General features: G+C 42.0%; 1 protein-coding gene across 7 annotated transcripts in view; it reads left to right on the top strand.

The window, feature by feature from the left end:
* The window catches only part of SEMA4D (semaphorin 4D), a 112,286-nt gene that overhangs the window by 37,324 nt on the left and 48,283 nt on the right, over positions 1 to 26,679 (top strand). Inside the window, exon 1 of one of the 7 annotated variants that reach the window (XM_080373034.1) lies at positions 2,331 to 8,609. The exons of 5 other annotated variants lie outside the window; for them this stretch is intronic. The gene's annotated coding sequence lies outside the window, so the exon portion shown is untranslated. Of the gene's footprint in view, positions 1 to 2,330; positions 8,610 to 26,679 lie in introns of those variants that run through there. One more of the 7 variants, XM_080373030.1, reaches the window with a different exon arrangement.

Raw genomic sequence — 26,679 nt, 5'->3', positions numbered from 1 at the left:
GCCTGACCTTTGAGCTACTTGTGCATCTCAGTGGCCTTTGGGGCACATAGGTAATGCACCTTCCTAAGAAAGACCTTGTGAGGAGCTAACCTGTGGTTAGCCATGGTGACACAGTAGTGCTACCAGGATGGAGAGGATATACAGTGGCATGATGGCTTGGGCACATGGCCTGTCCATGTTGTTGCGCATGTGCTGGTGTCTGTGCTCTCCTCCTCCTGCCTGAAACAAATGGCACTGTGGGTTGAGGCATGTGAAGCATGAACATAAGCCCTTATTGGCAGGACAGTGTGGTTGTTCCCAATGTATGCCTGCCTGTGGGTTCATCTTTACCCTAAACAAAAACAAAGTTGACTTTTTCTCCACCATGATTATATGTATTGTTTGAATGTAGCTTGAAAATTGCACAATAAAACTGTTTTATTGTGAATACATATGCAAATATTCAATGTAGCCACTTCCTTGTTAGACTAACTTGAGAGCAGCAATGGTTGTGTTTTACGTGGTTCAGGTGGTCATCGCATTCATGGAGGCTTGTGCTTCTCCATATTGGTGCACCACTGCCATTGCAAGTGTCAGAAAAGCCAACCTAAACTTCTTTTGCCAGTTTTCACTCCCTCACCACGTTCCCATGCAGCCTTTTCAGAGGTGGTGGTGCAGCTGCTTGGAGGGCTGGTGCTCTGCCACATCGGTGCTGTTTGCTGATGGTGCAGCCCCACCAGCCACAAAGCGGTGCTGCTGCCGGGGAGGAGCTGCTTCAGCTGGTTTTGCCAGCAAGAGCAGTGTCGGTGAAACCATGGCGTGATCCATGCTGTGGAGAGCTGGAGCATGAAAATGGGCATCAACAAATTAGGAGTGAATCTGACTCGACTGAAGTGACAGTTTCTTTCAGCTCATAAAAATATTTCATAAATACTGGCTTGCTTTCAGTTGTTACCTAGTGCAGAATTGTAGGTCATGTTCCTTGGCAGCCACCAAAGGAGAAAATTAATTTAATTCCACGCCTCTCTGTGAAGCAAGAGATTATGATCTCTGTGATGACAGGTTGTCGGGTTATGTGTCCTTCCCCCCCCCCCCCCCCCCCCCCAAGTTTTAGTATGGAATCGCAGAGGACGGGGTGTAGGAGACATGTTGCATAATCTCCTCCTCCTCGTGATGCCGATGTCTTTGCCTCATGGCCTGGTGATCTCTGCTCCTTGACTTCCGTTATAACTCAGTTTAATAACAGCATCTGGCACCCTGATGTCTCCTGCTGACAGTTTCTTAGAGTGGGCTGCATATTTTGTTCTCTGTCTGGTTTTAATTTCAGGTTAGCAGTTGATCTTGTTTGTTCAGGCACAGATTTTTGCCTTCTTGTTTGCTCTCAGTAGGTGGCATTTTGTTCTGCAGGCTGTCTTGGCTTAAAAATGGACCTTCATTGCAGAAGAGGGTTCTCCCTAAGGTGAGCAAGGGTGGTATAATCTGGTCTGTAGGCTTTTGGGTACACTTTCCAGCACTGACCAGCTCACTGTGATGAATTGCTTTGCTACCAACGAACTGGGGGGCATTTTCTGTGTGTTATTGTCAGTGGGTGGTACTTTTTCATTGCTCATATTCTGCTGCTTAAGTAGTTTCCCCAAGATTTAATATGCTGCTTCCAACCTGTATTTTATAATTATGTTGAGCAAGTTGCTGTTTTAATAGGGAATAGTCATTCAGTAATGACTCTGCAGGCAGCAGGTGGTGGTTTGCTACAAAACTATCTTGCTTTAGCTTGCCCTTGTGTGACAGTTGCCGTGAAGTTTGTTGGCCCAGTTGACTTAACGCCAGACTATTTATTAGGTAAGATGTCTGATAGCAGAAATTTTTGTTTTAATTTGAAACCTGTTAACTTTCTGTGGATTGATGGTTAGTCTTATTTGGGAGTGTTGTTTGCTTTTGAATGGAAAAATTCTAAGAAAAATGTGTTGGAAACCACAGCTGTTTCATGATGTGTGTGTGTCTTAATTTACTTTTGACTTGAGGTTTTTATTTTCAGTTGTACAGAAACTTTCGTATCAAACCTTGCATCATAGGGACAGAATGGTGTGCAGCTTTTTCAGTCATCTTGCTGAAGGAAGGGATGCTGTAGGCATGATGAGTCTGGAGTCTATTTGTTGAAGAATGCCTGGAGAACAAAATGTACTTAATCAAGCTGAGTATGTTTACCTAGCACTTTAAACTCCTAATTTGCCAGGTTTGTATTCTTCAGACTGGTTTTAATTCAAATAATATGCTTGTCTGTGAAATACAGGGTTTGGTAATGGGGAATGTACATCCCCCTGTTACAAGGGATACAGTGTTGTTTTGTGTTTGTGAGTTGGAAGAGTGTGTAGCTCACCTGGGTTTCTTCAAAGCTAAAACCGTGTAACAGTTTTGGGGGGATGTTAGATTTGTGTTGGCTTGCTTACTTTAAATTCTAGTTAAGAGGAAAAGTATGTGTCAGTCAGGGCCTGGGCAAGAGTTTGGATGTATAAAGTGTGAACTAGTAAAAGCTATCTTTGTGTGCCGTAGGAAGTGGGGTTTGACCCTTAATGTGAACCAAACAGGTCAGTTAATGTATTCAGCCTAGAGAAGGTGTCTTTTAAGGGCAGTTGAATGGTTTAATTTTGAACAAAGCCCTCTTTAAAAATAAAGCTGTCTGTGCCTCAGATTATTCATGGTAGATGATAGCTGTAGGCCTGCTTCCTTCTTCTGCGAGGTGTTGTAGTGTCTCTCATGTAGGGACCCCGGCTGTTGCTGCAGTGTTGGCCAGTAGCTGGTGGCTTTGCTGTGGCCGGAGCCCTCTGGGGCGGTCGGAGGCTGACTGGGGATGTTGATGTGGTGAGGATCCGATGGGGCATTGACCCAAACTCTTCACTGAACAGAAGTGCAGCAGGGTATCCATTAAGGAAGGAATAATGACTGCTGTGATGGCAGGCTCTCCAAGTTTGTGTATCTGAGGTTTTTTCTTAAGAACATGGATTTAATTTTCTTTCTAAATTAGATATGGAGGTGTTTACCCTTCCTGTGTTTGAACGGTGACTCTTCTTTTTAATCTTGATGCTATTTTTTTGCTCCTCCGTGTGTAACTACCTGGAGTCTGATGTGGCAGTGTCACCCCAGGTGGCAGTGAGGCTGCGGTGGGGAGGAGCAGCCACCGGCCCTTCCCTGCTGGCAGGTGGTGTGACGGAGAGCTGTGTCCCTGCGGCGCCGTCTCCCTGAACGCCAGCCTTTGTGAAGGGCTGCTGGAGCTGAACAGGGTCGGGGTGGACCTGCTCTGGCTGACGGGTGGGAAGCATGTTGTTCTTCCCCCTTGGTTAATGTTTGAGAGGTGCGGTGCTGCCACGGCTCCTTCCAGCACCGCCACAGAAATGGCCTCCATTTCTAGTAACTTATGCCGGGTATTTTCCATTGCGAGCGCTGGCCAGAGGAGTGTCCTGGCCCACCACATCCCCACGCGCCCGTCTGCTCCCTCCGTGCGCCCGCCGGGGGAGCAGGCCCGACTGTCTGGGAAGCGTGAACTCCGTCCTCTGCCTTCCCTCTGGTTTTGGGGGGGAACGGAGGTGTTTGGTTGTGTGGCGCACCGCTCAGTTGGCAGCCTGTGAGCATACCGATCCAGGCTGGCCTTAGACCCAGCACCGGGGAGGGAGAACCAGCCAACCCCCCTGGCACAGGGCTGGCTGCCGCCGGCCCCGGGGAGGGGCAGCATGGCCATGGCGGCAGCTTCAGTGGCCTGTCCCCCCGGCTCATGGTGGTGAGGAGCCGCGAATAGCCTGTTTGTGTCTGTAGAAATCAGATTCATCAAAAATGGTATCAAAAGCAGGTTAATGAGTAGGATGCCTTCTTGGAGGATTCCTGTTTGGTGTTGTGAGAGTTGGGTGCTGCTGCTTTTGGGTAACGGTGCCACCGTTCAGAGTTTCTTCGGTGTAATCTGGGGGAGGGTTCTTTGGATAAACTGATGTCTTTTTTCAGAATTTGAACTCATGCCATCTGGGCCATCAGGTTTCTGCGATCTGCTGGGCTCACTTACAGTGCAGTATTGTATAGAATTTTATTTCTGCTCTTCCCATTTCAGTGTTGCTGAGTGCTCCCCTGAAATCCTTTGGGTTCTGTAGCCTATTTTTAAGTAGGTGTTTTCACCTGTGTTACTGAGGAGCAGACATGGTGGCCACTACTTTAAATCCCTGTGGCCTCTGCTTTCCTGGTGCACTGGAGAACCAAACAGAGATGACATCAGTTGCTCTTTCAATAAGTCAAATTATAAACACAAGATGCCCCCCCAAAGCAGAAAGCCACTGGTGGAAAACACAACCTCTCTTTCTCTTCCCTCGTTGTCTCCACTCTGTTTTCCTCCCTCCAGTGAACAAAGTGCTGGTGTTTGGGAGGGCAGGGGCTGGACGCAGCGGTGGCCGGGCTGGCTGTGGGACTGGGTGAGGCGAGGCTGTGTCGGGGGCATGTGCTCTGTCAGGCAGCGTGGCATAGGGGAACTTCAGCCCCTCCGGCATTGTGCCCGGGCAGCCCTCCCCTCACCTTCCTGCCTCTTTGTACCTGCCCTGAAATTTTAATTCACTCTTGTCTGTGTGATGTTTTGAAGCTCAGCTGAGAGGAAGGCGTTGGGATTCTTGCTGCCTGAAGGAGGTAAGCGCAGGTGGTAATTCGAGCGCTTTCTGCAGAGTGATGAAGGCAGCAGGTTTGCTGGCTTGTAATGGGTGAAAGGGGAAGAAAGTAATGAGTCAGAAGGTTTAATTTTGTTTTTCATAACCCCATTTGCTTCCTTTCCTCTTGGAAACTTATATGTATGTTTTAGGTGATGGGATCAAGAGATTGAAGGTTTTTTTTTTTCTCTTTTAGCAATATGAGAACTGGACTCAGGTTAAAGAGAAGTGTTTGTATGGACAAAGCTGCGTCACAAGAAAAATCTTTTATAACTGTCTCAGTGGCTTATCCTGTGTCCTTACTTAGGCAAAAAGATTTCTGTCTCTTGAATCAACTTTTTTTACCCACATGAGGTGGCGTACGTAGGGAAAAAAAGAATGTAGAAGTGCTCTAAAGCTTATTTTTTTTCTTCCTCGCTCTAGGAAGTTGCATCGCTGAAGTTGGGTTGCTTAAAGATCTTCGTGTACCAAAGTAATAGTTGGTTTTAAAAACAGAAAAAAAAACCACAACAGAAAAAAAACAAACCCAAGAGATGGCCTTACTTATGTTCTTTGTGTCGTAAAACAAGAGTATCTGTGTCTTGCAGATTCTGGAGAGTAAATGCTTCTGCCTTTCAGTAACTCTAGGGGTCCCTAGATTGACTTGACATCAGAGGAACCTGGTGCTGACAGCCTGAGGAGGCTGCTGGTCTGAATCACAACTTCTGGCTCTGAACCTGGTTCCTTTGGGAAGATGAGGTTTTGGACAGCCATTGTCTGAATGTCTCAAACAGATTTAAAAAATGACTGCCAAAGGCATGTTTGAAAGTTCAGGATTTTTTGTAGTTTCTTAGCCATTGTGAACTGGCTCCGTATCTTTTTTTAATCTGTGGCACTTGTAATGCATATCAGTTTAGCTAAGCTCACAAAAAACCTTGGTTTACTCTCCTTCCATGGCCTTATTCGCCTGTGGACAAGTACAAGGTGTTATGTGAGTCTTGGAGGGTTGGTAAACGCTAGAAAATACGCTTACAGTGGGACAGATTCAATGAGCACTACCTGTGTAACTTGCCAGAGAAAAGATAATGGGCATAATTCGATAAATACAAACTATGGGGGAGGAAAGACTTAGTTGACTCCTCAGGGTGATGTATGTAGGACTGTGATATTTGGAAGCTGAAGGCAGGCATTTCATACCAGTAATAAAGCACACATATAACAGAAAATTGCTGATGGATTCTACCTCTGCAAGAGGCTGCGTGTTGGGGACTGTCTCCTTTTCTAACAGCATATTCTCACTTCAGCTGACTTGTGGAGGGGCTTATCAGCCTGTGTTACCCTGGAGGGAAATCTGATTGTCAGTGACAGCTTCTGACTTTGTAGCTGCATGTTTTTTCCAGATGTATTTTCCTTCCTCTAAACGCTTAATGTGTATTAATTATTCCTTATGGTTTTGTTTTATTGCTTACAGGTTTCTCCCTCTCTTAATTCATAGCAGTTGTTACCTAGCTCTGTGTTTCAGCTTCATACATCATTTAGTCTGTACCCTAATTTAGAAGGAGAGACATTTTAAAGTAAGAGAAATGCTGGTACTTGGGAGGATTACAGCTCACATCTACTTTAATATTTCTTTTGGCTTATTTTGCAGATAGCATTAAGGCATGCCTTCGTAAACTGATGGTCGTAAAAATAAATTAATTTTAAGCTATTGTTTAAAGTCTTCCTTTGTCATTTTTGTGAGATTACCACTTACAGGCACTTGACATCAGCCAACCCAGATACATACTGCTAATTGAAAAGCTTTTTCTCCCTACATGAATTCCTAAATCATGTGGGCTCATTACATAACCTGACACAAACAGTCTGTGATAGAATAAATCACTACCATTAGAGGCCTTTTACTTGTCTTACTGTTATTTCTTTTTGTTCAGGAGTTTCTTTGTTTGTTCATTTCTCTGAAGCTTTGGCTATTCTTTCATCTGTTTTCTCTGCTCAGGTAAATTGGGATGAAAGTTTTTATTTTGTTCTTTTGAGTTGGTCCTCACTTTATGCCAGCTGTGATTGCTGTTTGTAGTTGGTGCAGCTGATAAACTGTCACAGTTTATAAACAATGTTGATTTAAATATGAATTGATCTGTGTTTTTAAATGTGTTACACAAGTTCATGGAACATCACTGCAGGTTCAAAATCCTGTTTGTTTCTTTATGCAAAGAACCTTCTTCTGGTGTTATGCAACTTATTATATCTATTTTTTATTGAAGAATAACTCTGTCATATGATAAATCTTTTGTAAGAAGTGGATATCTCGTTTTTTTGAGATTTGTCTCCTGTTCAAATGTCAAAGTGTTGTATTTTGCTCATGTTGGAAAACTTGCAAAAGAGCACTAAATGTTTCAGCTTGAGAGGTGGGAAGGAGAGTAAACTGTCCTTGCCTGGGAGGCATTTTATGCTGTCCTTTCTAGCTAATGATAGTGGCTAAGTGATATGATGTTGAACTTAAAAAACTGATGGTGCTTATGAAAGGGTGCTGTTCAGTGAAGAATTGTGATAGAGAGTTTTTAGGGGTTTTGGGGGGTGTGGTGTTTTTGTTTTTTAGTAGGAGTTTTCACCTCTTCTTTCAGGGGAAGGTTTTTTTTTTGCTGTTTTTGTTGTTGAGAAGCAATGCTACCTACAGAAGTTCAAGTCCTTGTTGACTGTACAACAGTGATCTTTTGTTCTGCAGCTGAATATGTAAAAGAAGGTCTAACAATGGTTTTGTTATGTGATGGCTCCCGAATGCCTGTTGCCTGATGGGCAAAGAAGCATCAACTTTAATTAACGGACAGTCTGTTAGTACAGTTTGTTTGTTTGAATTATGCTAGCAGGCCCATTGCTTTGTGATACAGTAACCTACAGGAATATTTAGTCCTTTACCTTGGAAACCTTTCAGACTGCTGTGTGAATTGCAACATCAGAAATCCACTGGTAGGCAGAGAAGTTAGGCTCATGCCAGTAGCTGTAAATGATGATTTATTTGCTCTGAAGCTCTACCTTAGCATCTAGCTCTTCTGACAGAGAAGTAAATGGGTACCATCCACCGTTAGGCTGGGTTTTAATCACAGACCTCCTGATTCTACTTCCCAAGATGATAGTACCCACCTAAATTGATGTAGTAACTGTAATGCTTTCTCTTTGGGGCCCTGATTGTGAACATTTATAGTGAGATGAGACTTTAAAACGAAGTATCACATATCCATTAATTTTAGGGCAGGGGGTGGGGTGGGGAGGCATAGCATGAGAAGCAAAGGTTAAAGAAATGCCTGTGTGTGAAGGTCTTAGTTGTATGTTAACTTTTTCTTTGTCAGGTCTAAGCTTTCATGACTATAGCTTTGGCAGAAAGGAACATTTTTTGTTTGTTGCAGCTATTGTGGCTTTACCATGTGTCTTGGTCAATCTGTCACTGTTCATTGATCTGGAAAGGGCAGCCATTAATTACTTATTTTACTATGTGTTTCTCTAGCAGTTTTGGATTTAGGATATTCTGATGATAATACCATTCTAATTTTGATAGTGAGATGAAAGTATTTGATTAAATATTAGTTTATTTCAGATTATTTATTTAAAATTGTTTATTCAAAGAAATCTTCAAAGATTTTTGTTCCTGCACTCTTTGCTTGCTGCCTGAAGTTGCATCAGGCTGAGGGCTGTGAAGCTTGTGTAACTATAACGCACATAGTTTGCCTGTTTGCTGTACCAATTGCCTTGGTTTTGTAAATGATCCTTTAAGGTACATTCTCAATCTTCAGCATGTGGCAGGTAAACTTTAAAATGAGCAAGCAGACCTTGTTCATACTTCTTGTGATACCCAATTAGTGAAATCAACTTGTGGTAGAAATGGTACTTGCTGAACTTGTAGTTCAGGGGTTTATCTACTCTGTCTTGCAGCACTCAGATGGCTTTTGGCATTCTGAAGTCAGTGAAGCTGGAAGGCAAATAAAAGTAAATGGGCTTCAGCACAGGTGACTTGTCCCTCTCTCTTCCTCCTTAGTGGTCCTTTTGGCATCCTGCTGCTGTGCGTTTTGTAGTATTACGTCCCAGCAATAGGCTGCTAGCTTTCATCAACATGGGAACTTAGGATAGTGTGAGAGATGCTGTTCAGTGATCTTGTAATCTTCTGTGAGCTGCTCACATTGAGGCTGGAGGTGGGAACGGAGTGACAGAGTTTGGGCATCCCCCATGTGCTGCTACACAGACTTTGGGGACAGCTGAAACCCACACTGTCTGCTTAAGAGTCTGAAACAAGGTCTGGGATGGGAAGAGAGCAAAGGCGGCATGATCAGTGTTAAGTCCTGCTGTTCTGAACTCCAGACCTTCTGCTTTTTAGTACGTCTGTGTTAGAGGCTTTGACCTGTTGTCAATACTGTTGTAGATCAGAAGCGTTTAGCTGTGTGTGGCCACTGTGTTTCAGTGATGCTCAGGTAGGTGGTTGTTTTTGAAGTGTACTCCTACCCATGTGACACAGAAGCACAGCTTGGGCATTTACACTGGTGTTTGTTCAGTCCTCTGACATCAACACAAGCTTTCAGAGCCTGCCTGGTCCGGCCTTTCTGTATGCTTCTCACCTTCACTGGAGCTCAAACACAAGTTTACACAGAGTTCGTTGGTGTTTGGCAGTGCTTTCTCACTTGGTTAGCAAGAGCGCCTTAGGAACCGATTAACCTTGTGTGTGCCGTGAGCCAAAGAGGCATGCTTTAGAGTTCATGTCAAGTCTCTGGTGCAAGTGCCAGAAAGAAGATTATATGCAGGAAACTCAAAAGATACCTTCATGCAAGTACAAATTAAGGAGACAGGTGGATCAGTGGAAACCCCAGCTTGTGAGGAACACATTAAAGATGCTTTGTTCTATGGCAGCAACTAGTCTGGTAGCTTTCAATCTATTTTCTCTGGTTGGCAGAGTTTCAGTCAAAACCTTAACGCTTTCCAAAACTGCAGTTCTGCAAAGTGAAAGAGATGGAGAATATTTTTCTTGGAAATCTGCAGTTAAATGAGTTCTTGCTTGTTTCCCTGCACTAGTGTTAAAACTTGTCTGTCTGTGCAGTGAGCTAGATTCAGAAACTGATCTGTCTGAAAAGTGACATGTCACAACCTCCATTTCTCCCTGTGAAAGCTAATGGCTTAGTTTTTCAGCTGGATGAGTTTCTGTAAACTTTCAATTTAGTATTTCATTTATCTGTAAGAACAAGGGGAAAGAAAACCTCTGCATGTATAGCTTACTGCATCTCTCACACTAACATATGTGTTTTCTGCTGTTAAAGTGTCATTCCAGGTGTTACCACCCTGGTGGTTGTATATAGTCTCCTGTGAATTTTTCTGCTTGTGTGCCTGGTCCTGTTCTTCTGATCCCTTTGATGATGACATTCTGCTGTCCCTGGCTGTGAAGGTGGAGATTGTGTCTGCTGCTGGCAAGTCTCAGTATCTCCATTAAGGCTCTGCTAATATTTATTCAAATTCTCTTCTCTCTCCTGCCCAATACACTTCGAACAAGTGAGCTTTGGGGCTTTTCCAACTGAGCAAACTTCAAGCAGTTGGTAGTTTACAATCTCTTTAATCCTTGATAAATTAACACTGATCAGACAGCAGACAACAAGAGGAGAAGAAATTTGCATATGCAGATACCATTCTAGCCTTAGCCTGGAAAATATGTTTTTGCTTAACTTGTTTTTATATATTTCCCAGAATGATATTCTCAGAACATGTCAGGTTTGAGAAGTGCTAAAACAGGTAGCAGTATGGGTGCCTGCCTTAACCTTTCTAGCTGGGATATCTGGTTAAAAAGGAGGTGTGTTTGGAGCAGCACTGTTCCTCTTTTTGCTGTGTTGGTAAAGCCAGCTTTCTTCCCAGGTAACTTAGGCTGGTACAGTATGCAGTGGGGGATGATGCTGGGAATTCCCCTTGCATGTGAGAAGAGGAAAAGGAGTTTGAAGGTGCTGTTTGAGCAGTAATTGGCTATGTAGCCATTGGCTACCAAGCACAGACTCCTGCGGCACCTTTACTGGGAAGAGCTTTTGCTTCATTTTAGCACAGCAATGAGATGGTTTTGGCTGCCTGTTTTCTGGCCTGAAACCAGCAGTGTTTAGAGTCAGTTTCATGGAAATGGAGGGCACAGCATACTGGATTCATTTGCAGTGCTGGTGTCCACATGATTTGCTGCAAGGCCCATGCTGCCATCGGTCGGCCAGATGTACATTACCACATAGAGGATGAGGCTGAAGTGGGTGGGTTAGTAAAGCTTTTGCTGTCACGGCACAATTTCTCAGGCCAGTGCAGAGGAAGAGGGTGTGTGGTTGTGTGGTTTGAATCTGTGAGTGTAGCTAACACTGTATTTATACCATATCCCTCTGAATTACAGGGTAGTTTTGCTTCTTAGAATGTGAGATGCTGTGTGTCTTCAACACTTGTGGCACCCTGTGGGTGCTTTCTGCTTTCATTTTCATGAACCTCATGTTTCAGTCAGTTAACGTGCAGAACAAGGAAATGGCACTGTTTGTACTGGAAGAACAGGCTTCTCATAGAGGTTGAGTTTGGGGCTTATAAAGTACCTTTGGTAGCTTTTGGCCTGGTTTGGGAACTGGCTCAGTCAGCCACATTACTACTACTTCAGATGAGTTAGCTGTGCCTGTGACAGTGGCAACACACTTGCTTTTGGAGAATCCCAGCACTGGAAAAAATATGTCTTAGTCACTGCCATACCATTTCCACTTCTGCTTCTCCCTGCTATGAAATCCAAAAGTGACAGCCTTGCTTTTATTGCTTTATGAATGTGAAAAGGCCAAATTTGGAAGGCACAATTTTTTTAATGAATACAAGTCAAGGACTGTTTTTTGTTACGGAGAAATCTAGGAGAAAACCTGTAAATTGAGATAATTTTTCAGTTTTCTTTATGCTACAAGAGGCTTGATTTTGTGAAGAAGCTACTTGACAATATATTCTGAAGTTTGATTGCAGAACTGGGGTTTTGTCACCCAGTGCTGCAAGATCAGCATTCAAGTTTTGGTGTGGAATTTTGCTGAATTTCTTCATAGCAGCTTTAATCCGATTTTGGCCTGTCCTGTGCTACTTGCATAAAACTCCTGGGCACCAGATGATTACTGAAATATTCAACGTGCAGTCTTAGTATGTTAGATGTGACTCCCACTAAGAAACTATGCATTTTAGAAACTGCCATACAAGACACTTCGAAGAGGGAGGGTTTCTTCTCCCTTGCTTGTCCCCTGCCTCCCACAAAGTCTTTCTGTGGAAGCAATGAAACCCAAGACATGCATGATGTGTGTTCAGGCTCTTGCGCTTGGTTGGTGTCTGTAGGCTTTGCACCTCTACAAATAGTTATGTGTTTTTTCTTATGCTGCTTATTTTTTTGGTGATGGTGTTTTGTTTGTAACTGAACACAATGATTAATTGTGTTGGAAAGTGATCAAGAAGGTCCAAGGAAAATTCAAGGCTCCATTGTGCTTGGTATTGTGATGAATGTGTTTTCTGTTCCTAGATGGCTTGCAGCACTATTAATTTCAGTTGTCTTGGAAACACAGTGAAACAGGTTTTTACCTTTTTGAACTTGCACTGTGAGCAAAGGGTGTATTTTTCAGCTGGAAAAGCACACTTACACTTCTTTATACTGCCAGGTGCAGCAGAAGTTAATCCTGTGCTGTAGCATATCTTCTTGAAAAATGATGGCTTAAGTCTGCTGCCAGAAGGGTGCTAACAGACAGGAAACTGGAGAAATGTACCTCTAAGTATGGAAGTGTTAAGTCAATATATGTTACATCTCTCTACTCTGTGTAAAAGGAGTAACTTCATGTTGGAGGCCTAACTGTGCTCAGGATTAATTCTTTCCTGGTTGTGCCTCTTTCAGTACTCGTATCCTATACATCCCTGAAGGATAGGCAACATCCTGATGCCTGAAACCAGTTGCCACAGGTTTGTCTCAGTTAAGTGGTATGACAGCTCTTTCCTATAGTCTGTACAGCAGTTGTCTTAAATCTCTATCTCCTGGTTGGTATTTTACAGCTAGGTTGGATTGAATTTTTGGAAACTGAATGAGCAGAAGGTCTTCACTTCATGGTTAGGCTTATGTGAAGCTGTAGGACTGAGGTATTTTAAAATTGTGGATCAGTTAGCTTCCTTGATTTGACATTAGTTTAATTTACCATATATTGTGTTCAAATACTTTGAATCTTGCAATTTTTTTTTTTAATTTTATATGTGCATTGCAATTTACTTTTTTTAAAATACAAATATTGCCAAAAATTTTTTCAATAATATGATATCTACAGATGCTGAAGTATTTTAATGTACATGTGAGCAAAGTGTTTTCAATAATGTTCCTTTCTGCTTCTTGCTTTGCTTTTTGTGAAGGTTGTACCCTTGGGATGCTAGCCAGGATTTGAACTGTAAAAGGGAGCATAAAGAATGCAGGGTGTTTTAGAAAAGTCTCAAACATGAGCAGATGGCTTCGTTAAATTCTCTTCAGGAGCAAGGAGAGCAGTTGCTGCTTTTGGAAGAGAGCTGGCTAGAGAAACTGCTTTAACATTGCCATTCCAAGTGCATGGCAGGTAGCAAGAATGTTTGTACAGCAATTTTATGTAAAGCAATTGGTCCGTTTATCTTCAAAGATAGGTGCAGGACAGTGGTGCCTCTGTTCTGTAAACTGATAGCTAAAAATTAGAACAAAATGCTCAGTATTTCATTGTTAAACTTCCTGCACTTTTTAAATGTTGAGCAGGGGAAGAGTCTGCTAGTTGCTTTGCTTGTTGCTCCTCAGCCTGGAACATTTTATATAGTTCTGTTCTTTGCCACTAAATCTTGTAGCGTGTTTTGCTTTTTTGCTCCCTTTTCTGGAAGACGCTGAAGAAAACTAAATTTATAACTAAATGTAGTTACAAATGACTTGTGAAGGAGAGTAGTGTACAAAAGGTAGTTTTCTTCCTGTAGAATATAAAGACTTCTGGCAGGAGTGTATCAAGAGTGTGGTTGCTCAGGGTTTCAATGTTCTTGTGCAGATCAAAGTTGAGCATGGACAGTGTAAGCAGATTTTTGCTTTGCTTGGACCTGAGCTGTGGTTAGGTATTTTATGCTTGGTTTCCTCCCTATACTTCCGCCTTTGAAGTTAAAAAACAAACTTAAGAGGTTTGGGTCAAGGCAAATACTCTCAAGTTATGATATCTTTTTTTGAGGCTGAGTAGCTTGCTAAAAGCAGAAGAATGTCTGTTGGGCTTTAAAAATGGGGGTGGATTTAAGGAGGGAGAATTTGAAGCTGGCTTCTGTTCTTGCAGATGAGAAGCCAGAGAGGTGGGAAAACGTTGTACCTGTTAAGTCCTCTCACAGTTGTTTCCTTTATCCTGTTTTTTTAAAATTAAATTTGGAGGCAATAGACCTGTTAGCAGGGATGACAGTGCCCTGCTGTAATGATAGATTTTTTTGGTATTGATTATCACATACTCATTCTTTTGCCTGTGTAATGCCTCTTTATTGCAAATTAGATACTAGCCTGTCTTAGTAGCAGAGGTGGACTGGTGGGTCTGCTGCTGGTTGAGGCTTGTCTGTTGGTATATGGTAATTCTGGGAAAGGCTTGGACTCTAAGCTGTTAGGCTGGTTTCAGCTCTATAATCTGTTAAAATGCCTCCCACAGGTAATCTGTGACACTGACACTGAAGTGCATTTGTTGTTGGAGATTATGGATTGAGAAAAACATCCTTATGTGGCTGTGCATCAGCTTGTTTCACCGTATTGAACAAAATACTTCTGTGTAATAGTTGTGCAGAAAGTTTGTACATGTATATTTATATAATAGAGCAAGTCCATGTTTTTTCTCAAAGTTGCTTTTTAAGAGTAAATTTGTAATGTACACGTGTTGCAGAAACTGTCTGAATCAGACATATTAACAACTATTGCTGCAGGAAAATTAGTGCTTAATTAGAATCAATACATTCCACAATGAGAGAAGAAAATGACTTTGTATTTGGAAGGATGAATTACTGGCTTGTTATTGGCCTTGTTCCAAGGTTTTCCTGGCCTTATTCTCACCCTGAATTCTTCTGTTAAGTTTTGTCCCTGTTATACTTGCTTTTAAAATACTTTGTTTTGTGGGTGTTCTCCAGAACTATGTGATAGTAAGAAGAGCTGGATGGTACTATTATTTTGATAGAATTATGTGAGCAGATCCGCTGTGAATACAATTCTGGCCCTAGTTAGCTTGTAACTGTCACCATCTGAAAGACAAACTTTTCAGACTTACCCTGGTACACCTTTATCAAACTTCGGGGTCTGTATCAAGGCTGTAAGTGGAGCACTTCCCTCCAGCCCACAATGTATCAGGTATTTTCCCAGATACTTAGGGTTGGCACCATTTTTCATATCCCATTTCTTTGCTCCATCTATAATTGTTGCCAGCAGGTGCAGCGTTAGGGTTGAGGGGACCCTGCATAGAGTCAAGGGGGACCGTCATGGGCACGTCTTTTACAGCTGAGATTTTATGCCATTTTCACCTTTCTTTTGAACAAGAACCTAACATAGTATAACTAATGTTGTGGTACATCACTAAGTTTTAGCAATACATGCTACCAAAAATAGTCTGGTTAAACTCTAGGCCTTGCATGTCCTTTGAACAGGAACTTGGTCATGTATATGTGTCTGTCAGTCTCTTTTTGATGTTTTGCAAATATCTTGCGACAAAGACTGCTAAGCCATTTGGACATCTTGCCTTAATCACATCTAGCCAGTTTATGTGAGCAAATGTTTCTACCCATTCTCATAGTGAAATGTTAACTGGAAAACCTGGGACACTCTGCTACATAGTTAATCATAACCACATTAAGCCATTCATCTAAATTCACTCAGCTTATTCTGACTGGCTTTTTCCAGTGAAGGTGGAAATGATTGCCACTTTGTAGTCTAGGTTTTTTTGATTTTTAGACCTGTGGAAATACTCTACTGTTGAGCTTGTTCAGCTTGAGCTTTTGCCAGCTGTAGGACCTTCATAAGCAGAAGAAAAAGACTGTTTGCAAGCTTACTGTAGATGCGGCACCTGTTGTGTCTGGTCAGCCCCTAGGTTTGGACCAAACAATACATAGCAAAATAATAATTTTTCTTTTCTTGGTGATGCTGATGTTTTGCTGTGCTGGTGGGGTAAATTATCAGATTCCTTGAAACTGAAGGCGTAATAGTGGCCTGTATGTTAAAATACCTACCAAGACTGGAGTATAAATAATCCTTAGTTGGAGTTAGGAAAGCTCAGGAAACAAGGCAGACTAACGTACACCAAAGGAAGATGGTCTGGCATTCTCATATTCACTCCTGCAGCTCAGAGCCGGTTGTCAGTGCTGGAGCTGTCAACTGTTCTGAGCTGCTGCAGGAAGCAGCCAAGCAGCAGGGCAGGTAAGGAAGGCTAGTCCTCCAAGGATGCAGCCTTAAGTCACAGCTTCTGGTTGTGCTTAATTCAGTAACTCTATTTTGCCGGTTCTTTGTCCTGTTCCTTCTTTCACCGACCTGCTGCGCTGTTGCTGTTTTCCTTGAATGAGATATTAATGCTGATGGGACTGTAGGGTGGTGTCCTGGTTAAAAATGTGTTCTTTTTCTTGTTCTCTTGAAACAACTTTCAACTTGAAATAGCTTGCTGAATTATTTTTTCTAATTTTTTACTTTTACTTTTTATCCCCACCATACCCTGTGGCCATCACTGTGTGGTGCATTACTTGCTCAAGCAAGCCGTGCTTATTCTGCTCCTGTATTTCAGTGTCGTCTTTAGCGCTGAATGCAAATCCTGCTAATCAGCAAGGAGTTGTTTACTGTCCAGATAAAAAAACTGTCTCAGTTTTACACTAGCTTCCTCAAGTCCTGGTTGATGGGCAGTTTCCACTGTGTAGGTTGAGAATCTGAATCCAGGCCTGCGCTCCCTGTCCAGAATGCTGTTAAACCCTGGCCTGACTGTAGTCTTGTCTGCAGAAGTTGAGTAATACTTTCCAGCCTGTAGACTTGCCTTACCCTCCCTCTGCTGGTGATCAGCCTTCTGCAGTCTCGTGGATATAATTGTCATAGCCAGGCTTTTCTAAAAGTGACGTGTCACCCTTAGTAATCCAATAGAGTTTAATCTTCTGGACTATGAACAATTGACATTATTGAAATGGAGTTTGACAAATGGGGTTCTTTGAGCATTTTTATTTGCTATTTTCTACCTAAATTTGGCAAACCAACAGCAGAAATAAATCTATGCTCTTCTGTAGTACTTTACAGCTCCGAAGACCTCTTTGTTCAAGAAACAAGATTTGTGTTTTTGTCATGTCTTCCAGCTTGCTGCAGTAACACATTGAAGTGCGCTTCATCTGCTTTAGTAGATCACTTTAAGTCCTTGTAATCTTATTTGTCTCAATTTCACAACTACTCAGGGCAAGGAGTGGAGGACTACAGGATTCTTATTTTATGAGCCTTTCACCTGAGAAGCATCATTCAGCTCTAGATTTTTTCTAGTGCCTTTGTGTCACTCAGGCAGGGTGGCAATCTAAATGATCGTGTGTTTATTTCTTGAAATTGTGTGCCTTTGCCCGCTGATGACAGCAGGTGTCGCAGAGTAGTCTGTGCACTTTGCTGTCTAAGAGGAAACAGTGCATCTTGTTACTTGTTGGTCTTAAAATTTATCATCCATCCAGGAGTCAAAATGATGAAACAGGACCCTGTGTAGCAGTGGGAGAGAACTGCCTACTTGGCTTTTGGCAGTGTGGGAGGCAGCAGAGGGGCTGGCATGGGGCCCTTCCACCTGCATCTCTCACTTACCAGAAGCGTGAGGAGATAGGTTTATTTAGGGCACAGGGCAAGCCTGAGGATGACATTTTAGCCACAGCTCCTTGGGAAGCAGATATCCTCTGTTTAGCCTCTCCTCGTAATGTGTTACACTGATGAGAAGGTAGATGTTACCCACTCCTCCGAGGTGGTGGCAGAATTTGATTGTTGCTGCTGCTGTGATGTTTTTTGATGCAGTGCAGTGTTAGTCTGCATGCAAGCTGCTAAAGACCAGATGGGGTGATAACTGTGAGAACAGGCACTTTTTCAAAACTGCCTGTCTTCATATGCGTAAGCCTTAAGACTCTAATGTCTCTGCTGATGCTTTATTCTAACCTTGCTTGTAAATGCTGCAAGTATGGTGACACAGCCCCGTGGGAGGAGGTGTGTGTTGTTTGGTGCAGTTGGAAGAGCCCCGTGGTGACAAAGGAGGAGCTGTTGGAAGGAGACGGCTCTGGGAGGGTGTGGAGGAGGTTGGTGAGCGCCTGGGAGATCCTCATAGAGGAGGATGGTGAGTGGTGGGAGATCCTCACACGCTGTGCTACTGACTTCTTAGCCTGTTAAAGAGCCAGAAAAATATTGTTTGTTTAATCTTGTTTCTCCCCCTGAAAACTTAAGTGACTCAGATATAGGAGACAACTATTTGGTGAGTGACATAAGTGTTAAGATTTTTAATCTGAAAGTGGTGCAAACTGTGTGGTGCAGACTTTCACTGAAAGGTGCAGATTGTAATTTTTACAGGTGACACAAAAATCCCTATTGTAGTGCTGTGGCTCTCAGTGGGCAGTCCTCTTCCCTTCTTTCTGTTGGAGATGCTGAAGACTTTCCAAGTCTTCCTGGTAAGTAAAATTTGTCATGTTGGAACTGTTGTTCCTGTATTCCACCAAGAAGAACCTTTCCTTGAGTCAGTTGTAATGCTTCACATCCTGAGCTTGTCTTTCATGAGGAGCCTTTGTGCACCACAGGAGCTGGTGGGTGTCTCCATTTTTCCAGGCATGGTCTCTTTCTCCTGGTTTTGCAGTTATTATGTCTTTTGGAGGTGAAGCAGTTGATCCCAGGCTTTTGCACTCTTTCTCAGGCATGGAACTGACAACTGCACTGGCACATGTCAGGGAAGGTTAGACTTGACATGTGTGTGTAAGAACCGGAAATATACCAAAGCACTGAACAGAAGATAAATACCATTGAGAAATTTTGGGCCTGGGATGGAAAGACCCATCACCTTTGGAATAGTCTGAGAGATTGTTAGTCAGCAACTCATCTTGGCCAGGATCTTGACCAGATTGTGTTTAGGACATGCTTTCTCAGGAGGCATCCTGTGAAACCTCACTCACATCAGACAGGAGGGACTACAGTAGGAAATTACTGCAAAAAATATCTTGTAACAGGGAGAATGAAGCAACCTGGTTTCATACCCTGAGAAGCAGCAGGAGATTGGAGATATTGGAGATCTTTGATTCCCAGTACATCAGGAGTGGTGTGGTGAACCCAGGTGAATATCAACAAGATGCAGCATCTCACATATGTTACAGCTGTGATACAAATACACTCCATTTTTTAGCTTTCTGGTAGCTTGTCATTGTCTTGCAGAAAGTTAATTTTGAGCAGTACTTCCGCTAGTTAGTTAGTTTGAATTCCTTGTTTCTTGGTAACAAAAAGATAAGTAAACAAAGTTGTTGGTTTTTTTTTTTCCTGCTGAAGAGTGATGTCAGTTCATATAATCAGAGACAACCCACAGCATGATGATGTTTTGCTAGAAGTCTTGAGGGAGTGGTCAACTGTAGTGAAATTGTATAACTGTTGACTATTGCTTAAATATTGGATGTGCCACGAGTCCTTCAAAGCATGTTGGAACTTAAAAAATTGTAACCTATACAGATATTTTTAAAATGCCATGGCTCAAAAGAGCTAATGGTAAAATGTGCAATACCAGTGATGTTAGAAAGACAGAGAAGCCGTTGGGACATAGGCACTTGGATAGCTGTATTTGTTTCTGTGGGATGAATGTTAGTTTTGGACTTTCTCAAGGGGGAGTCATGGAAGTTTTGGGGTTAATAAGAAACAGCTTGTGCTGTGCCTTGAGGTGTGCTGATCTTGCTGGTGGACTTCCCAGACCACTGCATGCAAACTGTAGTGCAGTTTCTTGTGTTGTCATTCAACAGCAAATGTCTTAAAGACAGCAAGTATTTTTGTCAAGCAGAAATACATCTGCAGCCTTTTGCTATTTAAGATCTGCTGTAGTAAGTGAGGGCTGTCAGCAAACAGTCTGACAGGAGGCAGGTTTCTTAGCAACAAAAATAATGAGAACTGTCATTTGGTCTTAAATTGTAGAAGTGCAGTAGCAAAACAGCTAATAAATGGTTGTAAATCTGCAGTGCTGATATTCAGCTTGTAATCTATGTACTCTTGGGTACCATGGAAGACTTCTGAGAGATCTGCAAAAGCTACTTAAGAAAAAACAAGCTGATTGTTAGTAGAGTTAAATTCTTAATGCAAGTCTGCACACCCTGTAGCAAACTTTGAAGATTAGTGTTTTTCAATTTCTAATAAAAAGTTTTCTAGACTTAAGCCTAAATAAAATTTCGCTGGAAAGACGACTGTATGTGAAAAGTTCCTGTGTTCATAAAAAGTACCATTACCTAGCTAAGCTCACATTTTAATACTGGGACATTGTTTTGCTTTGCTGTTATATACTCCTGCAGTAGTTTAAAGCTAGTATTCCAATTAGAGAAAATTGGGGAAAGCATCAAAGGTGGGTGAGAAGGCAACTAATGCTTACTAAGAATCATTGTTTTGCTTACGGTATTAAATCTACCCTTATTAAAAGAAAAACCCTAAAGCAAAACAGCAAACATTTAGCAAATGAGCTGCATAAGAATTGAAACTTAAATTTAGGGAATTAATATATCTACAGAGAACTTTGAACCTAAAAGTTTTAATCAGTTTGAATTAATATGGAATGATTTTTTTTTCCCCCCAATAGAAATGGGCCATTTGTTTTACTAGCTGTGTGTGGACTTTGGTTTGTTTCTTGCGATATTAAGCATATTTTAGGAGAGAAGGGTATTTTGCAAAGCAGAATGACACTCAGAGTATAGACAGTCACGGTGTCTTCTTGAGTCTTACGTCTGTCTATTCCAAGTCATACAGCAGGGAAGAGGATATAGCTGTCTCAAGGAAGCTGTCATTTTTCTTTGTATGTCTTCTGTTGATGTGACACCTGCAAGTGCTGACCTCAGAAGGTTATAAAGGAATACAGGGAAGTGGCTAACAGCTTGAGCACCTATACAGAGCCTGGTTCACAAGTAACTTAATTGCCATCAAATTCTCTGGTGTGTGTATCTCAGCTGGGATTATTTTTTGGATATGGCTGAGCTTAACCTAATTTTTCCACTGTGACATTTGAAACATGAAAGCTGAAAGTGGTCTGGGGTGGGGATCTGTGGTTTGAGATAAGATGGGGATGGCTGTTGCTGCATTTTGTCAGCTTTGCTGAGGAGGGCTTTGTGTTTCACTGAGCTGTAAACCTTGAAGGAGGCAAATCTTGTCTCTAATACTTTCATACAATTTTACATTTCTGCTTTTCTATAATACTGAAAAACTCAGATTTAGTGTTCAAGGGCTGGAACCTTGCATTAATTACCTGTTTTGTCAAGAAACTTAGCAGAACCTCTGTAGTGTGCAGCTCTCACATCTGCCGTTCCTTTTTATAATGTCCTTCATGATAGTGCAAACAAGATTCTTAATCATAAAGTGTAATAAGTAAAGACTGTCTGCTACATTTTATTTGGCATAAGAAAAAGCTCATTTAAGGCTTGGTAGGAGTTAAAATCCCAGTAATGCTCATGAGAATGTTCTGCAAGCAAAGCTTCAGTTAATCCTGTTCCTGACATGCTCACGCATAATTTGATGTGAAATCTGAAGCACTTACACTGAAAGATCTGCACCTGTGTTTTTGAACAGACAGAAAGCAGTACTATGGGCACAAACCGATACCCAGTTACTAGCTAAAGGTCAAAATGACCTTTGCATTGTTTGTATCAATGCAAGGGTTGTATTGAGGCAGGAGCAGGTATGATTGATGCTCTACAACCACAGAGAGTGGATGTAGCAACTTGATAAATCCCTGAATTTGTGTAACTTCTACCACAGTCAGAGTTGTTTTTTTCAGACTCCAGAATTAGTCATCACTAAGTTGTTACTAATCAAATTCTGCCACAAAACACCTATGTTTCAACAAGTCCTGTTCTGCACAAACTGCTTTGTAATTGCTGGTATGTGTAAGTTCATTGTGTATCTTGCAGAAGTGTACAGACTTCCTGGCTGTATGTAGTTAGTTTAAAAAATAGCAAAGGTTAGTGGGGTTAGTGAGTGACAGATCTAATGATGACTGGTAAAATCCATGCCTGTGCTGTCTGTGAAATGCACTGTCAGCTTTTTTTCAAAAGTATGGCTGTGTTACTTTTCAGCATTTAAAAAATGCCAGAGTGGCTGAAGAGGTTTAAACATGGGGGGGGGTGGGGGGGGGGGGAGCGGGGGAGGTGTGGTGGTGCAGGAAACAGGGAACTAATTTCTGAGCTAGCATAACCTTAAACACAGCAAAACTCCAAACCATTTACAGTGTTTGCCACTGAAGCTGTTTGCATTAGGTGCTTCTGTTATGGTGAAATGATGATTACTTGAATTTTAAGGTTATTTTACTGCATTTCTATGGTCCTTGCCAAGAAAACATGAGTTGCACTCTCCTATTGAAAATTAATCTCCTGTCAGTCTCTGTTATTTAAAATGGCTTTTGCAGTGTGGTGTGAATTATGGATTTTGACCATAAATGTGGTATATCCTGATTTGCATGGGGTTGTCTGGGACATGGCAGTTGTCCCACACAGTACATGCTCTTTGCCAGTCTTTCAGAGGCAGTGGAGTATCTTGAATATGCAAGTAAATGTGAGGGCTGTGGCCAGACTTCAGCTAGCAAGAAGGAACTGTAGTCTGCTACTCAGCACTGGCAGAATAAAGTAAATTGTTTTCTAATGATGATGCAGCAGGAAAAGAGTGACACTTACCATCAGGGAAGTAGCCCTGCCCTAGGTGGTTCTGACTTTTGTCTTCTGAAGATCCCTTCCAGCAAGCAGTCCTGGGCAGGTGCTGCACAGCATCAGAGGGGAGAGCTGCATTGTGTCCACCACAGACCTGATCCCAGACAACCCTCAGTCTTTCAGGGTTTTCTTTTTCAGGCCAGGATCCCTGAACTCTTTCTTGCTTTTATTTATTTTGGCCCTGAGGTGAGGCTGGGAGGACTCAAAGTGTAGCAGTTACTGCGATACCCAGTCTGTTCCTGCACGCCCACCCCCCACCCTGCCCCTGGAAGGCTCAGGTTTAATACCTCCAGTGGTGTTGCACATAAGTTTCATCCAGCACAAACTAGCACTGCAACTGAAAAAGGAACTGTGGATGGTTTAAACTTACCCTGACTCTTCCCTTCCCCAAAGTAGATTTTAACCCGTGGAAGCTGGTGAGGTGACTTCCCCAGCTGGTTGCACAGCAGTACAAGTTTGGGCTGGGAGGTGGGGATGGATGCAGACCAGGGCACACTGAAGTGGCCAGAGGTAGTAGGTAGTCCGGGCAACTTAAGTAAGCAGACTGCACACCTTGTAACTGTAAGGGGGAAGAACAGTTATCTAGCTTGTTTTCTCAATCCCTGTTTTGGGAATCTAGGGGATGGGTTTTACACCATTCACCCTGGCACATTACTGTGTGTCTGGTGTGTGTCTTAAAGCTAAGATGGTCGTGTAAATTCTTACCAGTGCACAGCTGCTGTCTAGGACTAATAAAGCCTAAATATGCTGTAACTAAATAAGGATAGAAGAGTGGGTTACCACATACTACAAGTAGAATACTGCAGGTGAAAGAGAACAGCAGTGACCTGGTGACAGGCCAGGTGAGAGAGCTGAGCGTGTCCCACTCTCCTTGTGTCAGTGCAGGGAGAGCTGCAGTGCTGCTTGGTGCTATTTATGCTGTATCTGAAAATAAAACTTGACACTTACTGACCAAGGGTCAGATATAAAAGAAAGGGAATGGAAGGTAAAAATAAGATGTTTCTACAATTTTTACATTAATATGGGGGTGAGCAGCTCTGAGGGAAATTACCAGATTTAGCGGGTTTTGTTGTTGTTAATCTTTAACCAGTATCAGGTTCTTAATGAAAGTAATTTTGGAAACTTGACTGGTTGTAGTTTGAGAAGGTTCCCTGTGCAACTTCAGCCCCGTAACTGATGGAGAAGGAGTCAATATTCTGTGTAACTCAAACACCCCTGTCTCTCATACGGAAACTTGAGCACTGGAACTTGCTGCAGAAGCAGCAGCTTATAAAGACACCACCTCCTGCGTGGAGGCACTGGCTTCAGCTCAGTACTTATAAAAGAGAAGTGACAGCACTTGATGGTGACTCTTCCAGGTATTTTGCCATACAAATAAAATATGTATTTTTCTTAAGTAAGAAAAAAGACCTGGCATTTTGAAAGCGGGCTTTACCGCATCACCTTCAACATATGTATGTGCCTGTTGTAGGAAAAGTTGCACAGCTTTTACCATTTAGCCAGCTTGATTTGTGTCAAATGCAAAGCTGGTTTTGTGTTGTGGGCAGCAGAAGCAACTCCATGGAGTGACAGGTGAACTGCTGGGAGCAGTGAAGCTGGCATCTCCTTGCTGCATCCAAAACTGAAAATTATTATTGCAGATCCATTTGCCAGTTAGCTGGTTGTAGTTCTTTGTCCCAAATGAAACTGAGAATGTGATACAGGAGGATTCAGGAATGTATGAATTTCCTGTAGTCCGTTCTGGTTGTTTTGCTGTTGAGTGGGCATGTTTTTAACATGATACGAGGTATCACCCTAACCAGTCTAATGACATTCTCGTTACGTTATGACTTTGTGCAATTGGACATGAGACAGGAAGATAGTTTTAAAGGTGTGTGTGTGATAAGCAAGTAGTAATGCATGATCAGTAAGATAAAGTTTTTCAGAAGCAGAACAAATTTCATCTGTGTTCGTAAGTCAGAGATGTCCTTACATAACTTGTAAAGCTTGAGGAAATCCCTTTTTATAGCTTTCTGGGGGTTTTTTTGGACATGAACAGTTCTGTTTTGTTTTTACAGAAAAATGAGTAAATTCCACCTGTGAATTTTAATGGTTTTTTAGTAGTAAAACACTGCTGCAAGGTTCAACTTCTGAATTTCATATAGCCAGACAGTGAAGTTTTGGGGTTTTTTTTATTTCTCCACTGTTTTGAATAGCTAGGTTCAAATCCCCTACTTCAGCAACCTCATGCCTTTCCCTCAGGGAGGCTGTGCTGTGACTTACACAACCAGGGAGCTGACTCTCTGGCTCCTTGAACTGAAGTCACCTGTTTTCTCAGCACAGAAGTGTAAACTTAGGATGGACAGTAACCTCTACCAAGGCTTCTCTCTGTCGTAAGTTGCAAAATGTTTTGCTCTGCAGGTTGAAGTGCTGTTTTTTATTCTTGTGTGCCGAGGTGAAAATTATTAATCCTTTTTCTCCTCCTCCACCTGATGCTAATTGTTTTTTGTGGGGGGTGGGGAGAGAAATAAAGGTAGGCAGTGATTCTGATGCACTTTTAAGGTTTGTTTAACAGCTGTCTTTGCATTTTGCCTTCTCGCTATAGGTGCCCCTGAGCAGTGCATGTTGCTCACAGGGTGTTAGGGGTATGTACAACTTCAGTTGGGTGTTTTCAGTGGGCAGACTGGCTGAAGATGTTTTGGTACTGAAAACCTCTGCTGAGTGGAAAAGGTGGCTTTTGTATTTGCCTCCTGTGAGAGTCAAGAAATTTCAGGATCTGGCATCTGTCAGTAACTGGCATAATTTGAAAAACCTGAATTTTTTACTAAATAACAGAGCTTTTATATGCAATTATGATGATAAAATACACTGTTCTTTATGCTCACTTCCATGTCTTCTCATTGTTTGTGTTTGTCGGAAGAGGCTATGTTTTTCTCAAGGCAGGAACGAAAAATGTCAAGACAGCGTTGAAAAATGCTAAATATGGAACACTGAAGTAATACCTGGGTGTTTCATAACCGCAGTGTTCAGGTGACTCTTGAATATATTCAGACTGTCACCTGTAAACAGTGGTAAGTGCTGTTAATGTGAAGAATCAGTGAAAGTCAAAAAAGGAAATGCTGGAGCAACATATAGTTGAAAAGTGGCAAAAGATGTGACCTAAACTCTTAAGAAGTTAATACAGCATGCTGATGTTAGCTTTAGCTTTTCTGTTTTGCTATGTTGTCATAGTGAATATGGAAATACTTGACATTCACTCACTTCTCTTTTTTTAATACTGGAAGATGTTTCCATGTAATTGGCAGGTGACAGTCTTTTTGGTAAAACAGTCTGCATCAAAGCCTGTAGTACAGACTTCCTGGTTGTTGTGGGTTTTTTGTTCTTTTTTTTTTAACTCTTGATTTTCTTGTAGTATGCTTCATTCATTCTGTTGAAGAGGACTAACAAAAAAGGCTGAATTAAAACTTCGTTTTCTGTTACTTTTCATTGAATACTTCGAGTAAGATTTGGAGGTTCATCTGCTGTTTCTTCTTGTTCAGATTTTAGCACCAGCAAATCATTTTCTGGATTGCTCCTTTTCTGACAGAAGGATACTTTGTAGGATAATAAGGGATAATACATGTATGGTGAGAGGAGAGTTAATTGTTTCCTTCCCGCTGATCTTGTTCAAGTAAAAATGTGTTGAATGTGGGGATGCTCCCCATGACCTCAGCTCTTCAAAACCTGTGTTGTTTATTGACCAAAATATTCTAATGCAGCTTCTGAAGTTCAATCAGAAGCCAAAGTGCTGCCATTTGCTCTTTCCTTTGTGCAGTTGTGCATCCTCCTTTCGTTTCATATCTTTAGTGCTCTGTGGCTCTTGGTCTCACACAGCTGTAGTGCTGGTGCCCTTTTTATTAGAATTTGATTCAGAACCACTACTATGGTTTTGATGGAAATTAATGATCTGTGTTGAAACTTGTATCATATTGTAGCTGTTGGGAAGTTAGAATTGCAAAATACATTCAAATAGTTTTCTGAAAAAGGGTAGGGGTGCATAGACACTATCAATGCTCCCATCTGGTGTTACAGAAATTGTTGCTTAATTACAGTTTCTCTTAACATCTTTAAAAATGGATGAACTCCACTCTCGGCAGTAGTTGGCCCGACATCGTTATTCATATTT

Source organism: Falco punctatus (genome assembly GCF_963210335.1).
Source record: "Falco punctatus genome assembly, chromosome: Z".
In the NCBI taxonomy this organism is placed as follows: domain Eukaryota; kingdom Metazoa; phylum Chordata; class Aves; order Falconiformes; family Falconidae; genus Falco; species Falco punctatus.
The sequence above is the reverse complement of the archived record's forward strand: the minus strand, read 5'-3'. Positions and strand labels throughout refer to the sequence as shown.